At 43.7% G+C, this 12,341-nt stretch overlaps 1 protein-coding gene across 1 annotated transcript in view; it reads right to left on the bottom strand.

Moving 5' to 3' along the window:
• The window catches only part of PDE4D (phosphodiesterase 4D), a 1,639,075-nt gene that overhangs the window by 1,036,420 nt on the left and 590,314 nt on the right, over positions 1-12,341 (bottom strand). The window lies entirely within an intron of this gene.

Raw genomic sequence — 12,341 nt, 5'->3', positions numbered from 1 at the left:
TCAGTAAGAGCAAGTCATATCTGACCAACCTGGTTCCCTTCTCGGATAAGGTGACAGGTTCTATGGATGGGCAAGAGCTGTGGATGGAATATACCTTGACTTCAGCAAGGCTTTTGACACTGTCTCACATGACATCCTCATTAACAAGCTAAAGAAATACAGGATAGAAAAAATATAATACGATGGATACAAAACTGGTTAGATCATTGTGCTCAATTAGTAGTCATCAATGACTCAGTGTCTAGCTGGCATTGAGTGGGGTTTTCCGGGGGTCTGTTCTGGATATTGTTCAATATCTTCATTAATAATTGGAATGATAGGATTGAGTGCATACTTAGCAAAGTTGTGGATGACACCAAGTTGGGTGGCGTTGCAGACACCCTGGATGGTAGGACTAGGATCTAGAATAACCTTGATAAACTGGAGAAATTGTCAGAAATCAATCAGATGAAATTCAGTAAGGACAAGGTCAAGTCCTGTACTTGGGACAAAATCACTGCATACACAAATACAGACTGGGGCATGATTGACTAGGCTGCAGTACTGGAGAAAAGGACCTGGTGGTTGCTGTGGACCAGAATCTGAATATAAATCAACAGCATGCTCTTGTGACAAAAAATAGCAAAAAAAAAGCCAATGATATACTGCAAGGGTAGGCAACGTTTTTTGGCCAAAGTGCTGAAAAACACCACAATGCCTACCTTGGAAGATGCCGGAGTCCCAGCATACCAGAAAAACAAAATGAGGGCAAGGGGTACATGGCAGGATGCCCTGCTTGTGCCCCTTGCCCCCCACCCAAAGCCCCTGCCCTCCAGCCTTGCGCCCCCCCAGCCCTGCTGCCCCTTGTCCCCTATCCAAAGCCCCTGCCCCCCAGCCTGGGCTTTGTGACTGTCAGCAGCTACTCCAGCTCTGGGTAGCTGCTGCAGGCCAAGGTGCTCCCAGCAGAGCTTGCAGCATCCCAGCTGCCTGCTGGGAGCAGCCTGGCTTGCAGCAGCTACCCAGAGCTGGGGCGGGCTGCAGCTGAGAGGCTGCAAACAGCTGCACTGGGCTCCAGAGGCCAGGCATCAGCTCTGTACTGGTGCATGCACACATGCCTCGGAGCAGGCAGTGGGGGAAGGGCCTGAGGCAGCGCAACCCCGGTCTCTCCCACACTCCCAGAACCAAAGTGATCGTGCAGTCACTGCCAGCATGGAGCTGATGCCAGAGCTGTGGAGCCCAGCACAGCTGTTTGCAGCCTGCCCGCTACTTGCTGCAGCTGAAGGGTATGCCCAGCTTTAAAGAGATCTACCTATGCCAGGAGATTCATGACAGTGAGATCCTTCCTGCTTGTGTCAATGTGCTGTATAACATAGGCCATGAGGTTGAGGAACTTTGTTGCTTCTACCACATCTTATAGTGGAAAGGATTTTGGAGCAGAGCCACAAAGTGAGCCATGTGACAGTGTGCCAAGGGCCTCACACTAACTTATTCCAGCTTTGCACTCCCTTATTGATTGCTCTCTTCACTCTTGAGCCAAGAACTCTTGTACATGCTTGATGCAAAATCTAATCATCTCATGAGATTGAATCTCTCCACTTCATATGCCATAATGGTTTAAGAAGAATGGTAAGGTAAATGTCAGATACTTAGCACTGACATTGCAGCCAGGAGCCGATAGTTTGCTAGAATCACTCCATCAGGAGTATTTGAAGCCAAAAGTAACTTAGACATTAACAGATCAAACTATGGTAGAAAAAATTCTGACATAGGCAAGGATCTTGCTAACAGAGAAAATGGTAGAGTATGTTGGAAAAGTATAAGCAATTCAAAGAAATAAATATGACTTAGTGATACTTCTAATTTAGGAAAGATCAACTTGTGGATGGCCAAAATGGCATAAATGTATTTTAGCTAGGGTATATCCAATATTAACAGATGAAAGAAGAAGCCAGGATATTTCTTTTTAAAACAAAATACAACCAAAGACTGCTTGTTTCTAGGACTCTGTTCAAACTTACTCCAAAGCCAGGTGTGGGCAGGAATTGAGAAGGTGGACACAAAGAAGATAGCAAAGAGCTTTTGGGACGTAGTAGAACTAAACTACATTTTATTCAAAAGGACTTCTTGCTTCAAAAAAATCACAAAGATTCAGAAATGTCTCTAGGAATAAAAAAATCATTGAGAATAGTTAATACTATAATAGACATTGCAAGGGGTTTACTGCTATCTCAAGATTCTAGTGATATCCATGATAAATACAGAGAGAGCGAAAGCAAGCAAATATAGCGGGTATGGACTGAAGCTGTAACCTGTGAAACAAAGGCCATGAAAAATGTAACAGTTGCACTTGAAAGAAGATTTACAATAAAACAAAATAATTCATAAGATCAGAATTCTAATGACCAGACAGATGGAGCAATCTGTGTAAGAATGAATGAACACCAATCTGACATCAGCTGCAGAAAGGAAAAAAATGGTCTATGGCAGAACACTTCAACCTTCCTGGACACTTCATCACTGACCTCAGGATTGCTGTTCTTAGCAAAATATTAAAAACCATCTTGAATAGGAAACTGCAGAAGAACACATCCACAGACTAGATTTAAGTAAACAGGGACTGCAGTCTTATCCTATTACTGGGATTAGCTTTTGTGATATTTTGGTTCCTATGGGTTCTTTGTTTGTTTGCACCTCCTAGCACTGTCTCCCTCCCTCCTTTCTTTCACTTCTCTCCTCCCAGCTTTTGTATTCATCTTGCTAACTCCACTTTTTCCAGTGCTCTTTGCATGTTTTGGGAGGGTGGTACTTTATCATATTCACTTCTCCAGTGAAAAGGTTTAATTTCTGCCCTCTCCTCCAGTCTCACCTGCCAGGACTTGTTGTAAACATAGAAAAAGGGAGGGTGAATATTAAACAGAGGATGGTGGAATACCTTCAACCCAGAGTAGTTATTTTACAGGGCTCCTCCTCCCCTACCCTGTCCCTTTCCCCTCAAGGCACCAATGGCTAATCTTGTTATGCAATTCCCAGTTACCAGTTTGTTTCCCAGTTTTGGATCTTTTAGTCCAGTTTCTGACATCCCTTCAGTCCTTAACAAAATCAACTTAAATCAATACTTTAGTCTAACAAAAGGACCAAAAAATAATCAATTTATCAATTACCCACATCTGTATCTTGTCACCCACAGAGGCCTGCAATTCACTCTTAGCTGAACTTAATTAAAGGAAAACGTCAGTCTACTTATAATGGAGCATCCATTACTTCACATCCTCACCAGAGAAATCAAGGCAACTCAGTAAGGTCTGTCAATTTTCTGTTGGCAGTTTATCTCACAGTCAATTAATACTCAAAGATCCACTAATTCATGAATTCATAGAGATAAGCAACCTGAACTGAGGGAAATAAATTACTAATCACAGTCTGTCAATTTAGGAACGCATGCAGAAAAGTTTATCAATTCATGAACTTCGACAGAGAGGTAACTATTTAGATGCTGAAGTCTGCCCCTTCCAGGTTAGGAAGTAGCCAGTCCTGGCCACTCTTTAGTTCTTTACTTTACTTAATAATAAACAAAGCAAGAAGAAATTACCATGGCTTCTGGCTCACCATGCATACCAGTGCATTGCTCCATGTGGCCTCTGTCTCCACTCCTCTCAGTGCTGCCTGGCTGCTTCAAGTTTCTCTGCCCTGGCTCTGCACTTTCCTGAGGTTCTTCTCCATGTCTCCATGTGGTTCTGCAGTCATCTCCTACTCAGAGCTGTGTGCTCCCCTCCCAGGGGGACCCGAGAGCCAGACCTCACACCTTCGTTTTCGCGGAAGCTCTTTGGCCCAATAGAGTCCCATCATGGGAACACGCAACTCTGGGCTCTGTGTCACAGTTCTCCACCAGGTGTTTCTCCTTAATGAACCTGGCTCAGCATCCTTGCCCCAACCCCCACGTGCCAAGCCCTGAGGTCCAGCCCAAGAATTAACCCACATGGGTCAACTCCCTGCAGGTGGAACAGCTAAGTGTCAGAGCGTCCTGTTATACATCCTGTCACTGCATCTGATGAAGTGAGCTTGAGTTCATGAAAGCTTATGCTCTGTATCTCTCTCCTAATTAGTCTGTAAGAAATACATCTACCCTGCCTTCTGCCTTGAATCTGGGTGGGACAACCCTATCACCGGATAGGGATCAAGTGTTCCAAATAGTGATTGAAAAAGCAAATTCCTAACAAACAGCAGCAAGAGTTGATCTATTAGTATTTGAAAACACAATTGCATACAAAAAAGGCAATTTGTGATGAACATGTACCATAAATCATGTTTAAGAAAGTTTCACTACACACAAAGGAAAGTCATTCAGTTTGACAGTGAAGTTGCTATAAACATTTTTGCAATTCAAGCTGGTGTACCCCCTCTAGTGGACAACAAGAAAACTATGAAAAGAGAGAGGTAGCTAATTGTTGCTCTGAAATCAAGCAAAAGGTAAGCTAAGCTAACTACAGTTCATTTATAATGAGTACTTCTACCCGCCTTCTGCCTAACTATGAAAAGTTACAGAAGAAAACCAAGTGAATGGAACAAAACCACAAAATATCTAAGACAGATTCAAATAGTCAAATGCCTTTTAACATTTAATTGCTGAATTATGTTGTCTGTTTTAAATATGCCGTATATTAATAAGTGTTTAGAAGTCTAAATTAAACAGATTTAATGTAAAGGTTTTGGAAAGAATGAGTAATTAATTCTGTATCACTATAGCCCTTAGGAGCCTTAATCCTGGACCAGGACCCCACAGAGATAAGTACTGCGCAAACACAGAATTACAAGTTGGTCTCTCCCCCAAAACAGTTGACAATTTGCATGCAAAACAAGACACAACCAGCTGCTGAAAGCAAATTTAAAATGAGAATATGGAAACAATACTGTTCTGTGTGATGGGTCATGATACCAGTGGCCTGTTGTCAAAATTTTGTTGACATCATGGCAAAGGAGAGTTGCAGAAGGATTCAAGCAGAATAATGAAGAGGGTTTTGGAGTTTTATGAGGAACCTTTCTTAGCTTAAGAAGCAAAATAGGGAAAAATCATAAAGCTGCTTATTTGAAAACTTAACGAGTAGGTAATGGAAGCTCACATCATGAGGTGAGGCATCAGAGAAAGGTGTCAAACTCAATACTGAGTGAAAGATTCTCCATAATTTAAGGGTAGGCAGGGAAAGGCCTTGTAAGAGAGGAATTTGGAGAAACTGGAACTAGAAAAGATATATAAAAAGGGATGCCATTGTCAAAAGTCTTGTCTGAGAGAATCATTTTTAGAAGGAGTATGAAAGGATAGGAACAGAGTAATTTTGCATTCGCCAAGGCTAGAGTAATCAAGCAGTCATCAAGATGCTAGATGATGAGAGTTTGAACAAGAGCTTTAGTTGCATATGTGATACAAAATGCCATATCTTAAAGATATTAATTGGAAATAATCTGCAAGATTTAGGCATAGGCTGGATGGAAAGATCTGGAGAACTCTGCATCAAATACGACACCCAAGATACTGGCTTAAGTAACAGGCAAGAAGGTGGTGAAATTGTAATAGCCTGAAAAAAATCCTGTTAGATAATCTAATACAGCAATAAATACTAAAGTTATGTTGTTTACTAACACATCATTCTATAAACTGTCTTTGTACACAACTACAAGTTCTTTTAATAATACTAAGAAGGCTATGCAGACTGCATAGATTGTTGAGATCTAAAACATCACTGACTTCTTTTCTCACATAACCTTCAAAATCAGTCTCAGCATAGGTTGTGGATAATATCAGCCCCTGGACTTGATATGTTCACACTGATAAAATTGGTCTTTCCACCAGTTTAAAAAAGAAAACACAAAGAGCCAAACCCAATATACAATTACTCTGAGAAAAATCAGGGATAAAACAAAACCAGTGTAGGCTACACAAATATAGATGTTGTGGCTACACGCATCCTAGGTAACTATTTGCACAAGGTAAACAGGCGTTGTATGTCTTTGTATTTATGTCCTCTATTAAACAAACCACAGTACAATATAAGAGGTAACAACCCTATGGATTTGTCAGTGAGGCAAAGGACAGGTGTGTCTATAGCTAGTTGAGAACCCTACCATCCCCAGTCAGGAACTGAAACTAGACCCAACAATCTCAACATTCCTCTGCCCCCTAACAAACAGGTGGGAGGTAGCAAAATTTGCTCTACTGCTACCAGGTACTCTATTAGCTAAGGAGGCAAAGATCTAATAATTCTCATTCTCTTGGTGACCTCTCTGCTAGTCAATGGGGATCCACAGGATGGGGATTCTTTTTTGCCTCTTTAAACACTTAAGCAAGCCCATATATAAAAGACTATATTAAGATTTTATGGATGCAAAGTAAAGCACTTGCGCATTAACAAAAATGATGCAATTTGATTTGTTTCCGTTGTCTATATGTATTGTGATACAGTTTTTAGTTACATGGTCACATGCTAATATTTTCACAGAACTCCTGCTTCATTCAATACACAGGAGAGTTGTCTAATAAACTAAACTTAATTGAAAGATTTTATCAGCTTATGTAGATGCTGCTGCTTAATTTTACCTAATGGTTTGAACAAGAATAAGTTTCAAGCAGATTAATTCTTGAACATGTCAAAGGTATTGACTTGACATTACTGAGTGACATGTACTAGTTCAAAGTGGACTATTTTATAATAGCTATAAAAGCTGTTCCTTGCTTTGAGCTAGACCAGCAGGCAGCAAACTTTCTGCAGTGGTGGGTGCAAATAACCTGACTTAGGTCTGAGACAGACCAGTGCTAGGATCCAGATGCTGCCACCACCACCTCCAATTTTCCCCACCTCCTGGAAATGGCATGGGTGAGACTCCCCCCAGCTTTAAATGTTTTTTCTACATATGTTGAGGTACCAGGTGTGGCTCGTGAATGCTGCGATGGTGGGGCAGATGAAGCATCCCACAGAAGCACAGGAGGGGCCCCTACGTGCTCGGTGGCAAACCCAGAAGTAGACTGGAAGTACTTCTGGTCCACTTCAGGGTCTGCCGAGGAGCATGCAGGGGCCCACACATGCCTCCCCAGCTTGGCAATCAGCTGCAAGGGGACCCCAGGTTCCCCCCCAGACCCAGGACGCACCAGCTGCCAAGACAGGGAGACGTGGAGGGCTCCCCATCTACTCCCCGGCGGACCCAGAAGTGGACTTGTAAGTGCTACTGGTCCACTTCTGGGTCTGCTGCTGAGTGCGCTGAGGACCGCCCCCACATTCCCATGAGATGCTCCATCTGCCCCACCATCTCACCATTCACAAGCCACCTGCTACCTTGAGGTATGTAGAAAAAACATTTAAAGCTGTGTCTATGTCCGAATCACCGAATCTCTCCAAATCAATTCAGAGGGTTCTGATTCGATTCGGAGAGATTAAAGATTAGAGAGATTAGATTCAGATTTAAAGATTCAGCCACTGAATTGGGCCAAATCTCTGCCAAATCAAATCAGGGACTGAAGCTTCACACAGCCCTAGTGGACACCCTGCACCGTGGCACAGGCAAAATTGCCCATTGCCAAAGCTGCCCATTGGCCTTCTGTGGCACAGTGCAGGCTGTGCCTGCCCCCCTCCTGTCCCCCAAATGCTGAACACAACTGAAGCCTTTGAGTCCAAGGACCAGATCCCACCTTTTGCCCATAGGTTACTGGCCCTTGAGCTACAGGATCAAATTAAAAGTTTGCAAAGAACAGATAACAACTAAAAGGATCATTATAATTTATTCTGAAATAAGTATTCTACTCCAACCTCATGTTTTAAAAGATATTTTTTCACAAGTTAAAAGGTACTGCACTTAAGGGTGAAGGAATGCAACACACATGTGACAGAATCGGAGGCATTATGTTGGTGGAAAGCAAAGCCAGGTATTGTGACTCTGGTGTCACAAGAACAATTCTGCTGAAGTGAAATACCTACTATCTAGAATGCACTACCACCCTTCTTCCCCTCTCCAAGGCCACACCTACTTGCTGGCAGGTGTGAAGAAGAGATAAGGCCCTATTCAAGTTCAGCCCATCCAATCATATGCTATTTGATGCATTGTGTTATATATACCACTCCATCTCCAGTAATACAACTCTTGAGCATTGGTCAGTAAGGAACTGCAAAATATGGAACAGCTAACCTGATAAAAGTAGATGCATACATATTCAAGACTGTCTTCCCTTTTACAACTGCTCTAATAGGAAATATGGAATGTACTGGACTCGTTTATATGTAAATTGATATTTACTTCTTTATTCTAAGAAGGGAGCAACACCTGAATAATAAACATCAGAAGGGACTTGTTACAAAAGAGCAAACAGCCAGAGATGCCATCTGTGACTCAGTAGTGAAGAATGGGAATCAGGCAGTAAATAAGGCAAAGAATTAGAGAGTATTGTCCTGTGTGGAAGTCCAAGACAAGAACTGTAATAAGAGCTAATCTTGATCTTGCAGGATGAAAGGGAATTCTCCAGATACTGCAGTCCATGTGTGAACTAAACACTCAATTAGTACAATTTAAGGCCCGAGATGGAAGGTGAAGATAGCATCAAGCACACAGTCTTCTCAGAGACTTTCTGATGCTAGTTGGTAATGTGCCTGAAGAAAGGAAAAGACTAAAAGCAGATATCAGCTTGTCGGATATGTCTAATAAGGGAGCAGATTCATGGAACTGTAACACTTTCCAAGTTGACAGATTCTATAGTAAAACTTTATGTACGGGTTACTTTTACTGCCCTTGATCTTTTTTTATTTTTTGTCATTACATTTATAAACAAATAGTTGTTTTGTTTTGTTTTGTTTTGTTTTGTTTGTTAATGACTGGCTCAAGTTAATATTACCCTTAGTGACACATTATAGATTAATTCTCCCAGAATAAGTACTTTGCATCTTGATTATTATTCAACTGTTTTTTGGGGCTGTGCAAAATTCCACCGAGTAGATTCATAGATGTAGGGTTGGAAGGGACCTAAGTAGATCATCAAGTCTGACCCCCTGCCCTGGGCAGGAGAGAATATTGTGTTCATATGACCCCAGCTAGGTAATTACCAAGTCTCCTCTTAAAGACCCCCAAGGCAGGAGGCAGCACCACTTCCCTTGGAAGTTGGTTCCAGATCCTAGCCGCCCTGACTATGAAGTAGTGCCTTCTAATGTCCAGCCTGAACCTACTCTCAAACAACTTATGACTGTTATTCCTTGTTAATCCGGGAGGTGTTCGGAGGAACAGGGACTCTCCCATTCCCCGCTGGTCCCCCGGTAAGTTTATAGACAGCCACCAGGTCCTCTCTCAGCCCATAGCCTCTGCTATGCTCCATTATAGCCTCTGCCCTGCTGTCCCTGGATCATGAGCATGGCCCTCCTCTGGACCCTCTCGATGCTGGCCACATCCCTCCTGAAGTGCAACGCCCAAAACTGGACACAGTACTCCAACTGTGGCCTGACCAATGTCACATAGAGGGGGAGGATCACCTCCTTGGACCTGCTCGTGATGCATCTGTGGATGCATGACAAGGTGCAGTTAGCCTTACTGACCGCCTCCTCACACTGGTGGCCCATGTTCATTTATGAATCACTAATGACTCCAAGGTCCATTTCTGTCACTGTGCTTACGAGAAGGGAGTTCCCCAGCCTATACGTATGAGTGTTTGGTTTCAAAGCTGTTTCGATGCGTTCGAGCTCGAAACAGCAAAATCAAAATGAAACTAAAAGCATCAAAACAGCTTTGGAATGAAATAAGGGCACTCAAAATGTTTCAAGTTTCGGAGCAGGCCAGTGGTGGGAGGCAGGAGAGAGCAAGGGCTGCACTCTGAGTGGTTCCACAGCCCCATGTAGCTCAGCCCAGCGGGGAGCACAGCCCTGGCTCTCCCCACCTTCCGCCACAATGCCGCGCTGCAAGGGGCTCTGCAGCCCCATTGTGGGAGGCAGAGTCCAGTGCCGGCTCTGTCCATCTCCTGCCACCAGGACGTGCTCCAATCAGCTCTGCCAGCCCCAAGGAGTGCAGCCCGGTGATGGAAGACGGAGTGTAGCACTGGCTGTGCCTGCCTCCTGCTGCCAGGCTGTGCTCCTATTGGTTCCACCAGCCCCATGGGGCACCGCCCAGCAGTGGGAGGCAGGCAGAACCAGCACTGCACTCTACCTCCTACCGCCGGGCTGAGCTCCATGGGACTGGTGGGGAGAGCCAGGGAGGTGGGAAGAGTTGGGGTTGCACTCTGCCTCCCACCACCGGGCTGAGCTCCATGAAGCCCGGTGCTGGGCACCACTGGGCTGAGCTCCATGGAGCGTAGTGAAGCCTGCACCCAGGGCCGGTTCCAGATGGCAGTGGCAGCCCTCCTGCCATCCGACACAGATCTAGAGGCCTGCAGCCCTGGGAGGAGTCTGGCACAGCCACACAGCCCTCCCAGGGATGCAAGCCCCTGGATCTGCATGCTGGATGACAGGAGGCTGCTGCTGCCAGCAAGTGTCACAAATTTTGCTTTCAAGACTTTGAGGTGCAGTTTCTGAGAAACTTCTGCACCCATCTCCTTGAATCTTGGCAGGCTTCATGGGGGCTACCATTCCTGCAGTTTGCATCCAAATCAGGCAACAAATGACAACATTTTAGGTATTTTCAGGATTCTCCATTATAGCCTATGGGCAAAACATTGAAAAAGTGAAACAGTTTCGATTAAATGAAATAGGACAGTGCTTCGAAACAAAATGAAATGACAACACAAAACACTGTCCCTTCAAAAGGTGAAATGGATATTGAAAGGAAATGATGGTGTTTCACACAGCCCTACTGTTTTTATGTGCCTCATATGAATATGTATGAAAATGGCATTTTCTTGGGATTTTATACTAAAAAGTTATCCTACTAACATTAACATAGTTTTATACTGTAATTCCCTATCCCGTGAATACATTTATACTGGTATGAAGGTGTTTTTACCAGTAAAGCTTTTTTCCATGGGGAAAAAAATAAACAAACTCTACTTTTGTATGGCACCTTTATACATTTTCACTAGGGGATATAAGTATTTCCTCAACTGCCCCTTCCCCCCCGCACCCAACCACAAACAAAGCAAATAATATAATACCCATTAATAAAAGATGTATACAGGAAAACAATAGTAGGCAGACCAGGCATTGAGATCTACTCCTTGTGTGAATTCAGGCATACTTAAATTATGTACAACAATAATGACAAGAGAATGTTTTGATAACTCAAGTTCTATGAGTTAGGTCAGACCTATGAGAGTGTACCACAAAGGAAAGAAAACTAGAATCCCAGGAAGAATGATCATCATTAAGATAAAGTTTAAGGGGAGATTTGAAGGAGCAAAGTGATATAGCACAAGAAAAAGGAGGTCAGTTTAGTTTTGAATGCCAGCAAAAAAAAACAACCCATGAAATAAAGAGGTGGAGAAGTCAAGAAAGGGCTCATTAAAGTGGGAGGCATCGGTTAAAGGCAAGAGGTAGAGTTTATGATGGAAAACAATGTCTTGGATTCATACTGCAAAGAGATTAAGTGAACAATAAAAGTTAATTTCACATGTCAAGAAAAAGAAAGTAAGTGAATAAATTCAGTAGCATGTTTGGAGAGGTAAATGGATGTAACATGGCTGTAACAGTACAAGGAAGTTGGGGTTTTTTTTAATTCATTTACCTCAAGATTGTAAAAAGAGGTTACAATGGACAAGGTAAGACATACCAGTGAAAGAATAAGTTTTTGTAACAGAGTAAGAAAAGAGAGCTGGGGGTTTAGAGATGCTTCAGTGAAAGGTGGTAGGATTTTGAGAGAATAGGATGTTTGTAGACAACACTTTAAAGCAGGTTTAAAGTGAGTTAAATGCCTTTTGCACCACTTTAATGGCATTAGCGTTTGCACATTCGGTGGCATATTGCGCGTTAATTCCAGCTGCTGTAGTACTTTCGGTGGCATAACACGCCTTAAATAACTTTGGGACGCAGCAAAGTAAAACACCTCCCAGGAGTTTTAGTTTCTAAAAACTCTATAGCCACAGAGGGAAGCACCAGGCCCCATGCAGCTCAGGGGCCGTGCAGGCAGCCCGACAGCAGCCCGGGAAGGCAGGCTTCACAGAAGGAAAAAAAAAAGTGGTGAGCCTGATCTTTTTTTTTTTCCCCCCCTGGAGCCTGCCTGCCTGCCTGAGCTGCTCAGGGACCTGGTGCTTCCCTCTGCAGCTGCAGTGCCCCCTGGGACTGCCTGAGCCAGCTGCTTGTGGGCGGATGCCGCCTGGGGGGGGCTGCTGCTGCTGCAGAGGGAAGCATCAACCCCTGCTCCTGCAGCTCAGGAATTGCTCTGCCCAGCAGCAGCTTGTGCTCCCCCCTCCCCCC

The sequence above is a fragment of the Gavialis gangeticus genome, unplaced genomic scaffold (assembly GCF_001723915.1).
Source record: "Gavialis gangeticus isolate Ggan-Ray unplaced genomic scaffold, GavGan_comp1, whole genome shotgun sequence".
Lineage (NCBI taxonomy): Eukaryota > Metazoa > Chordata > Crocodylia > Gavialidae > Gavialis > Gavialis gangeticus.
Note: the sequence above shows the minus strand (reverse complement) of the source record. Positions and strands in the feature narration are given on the sequence as shown.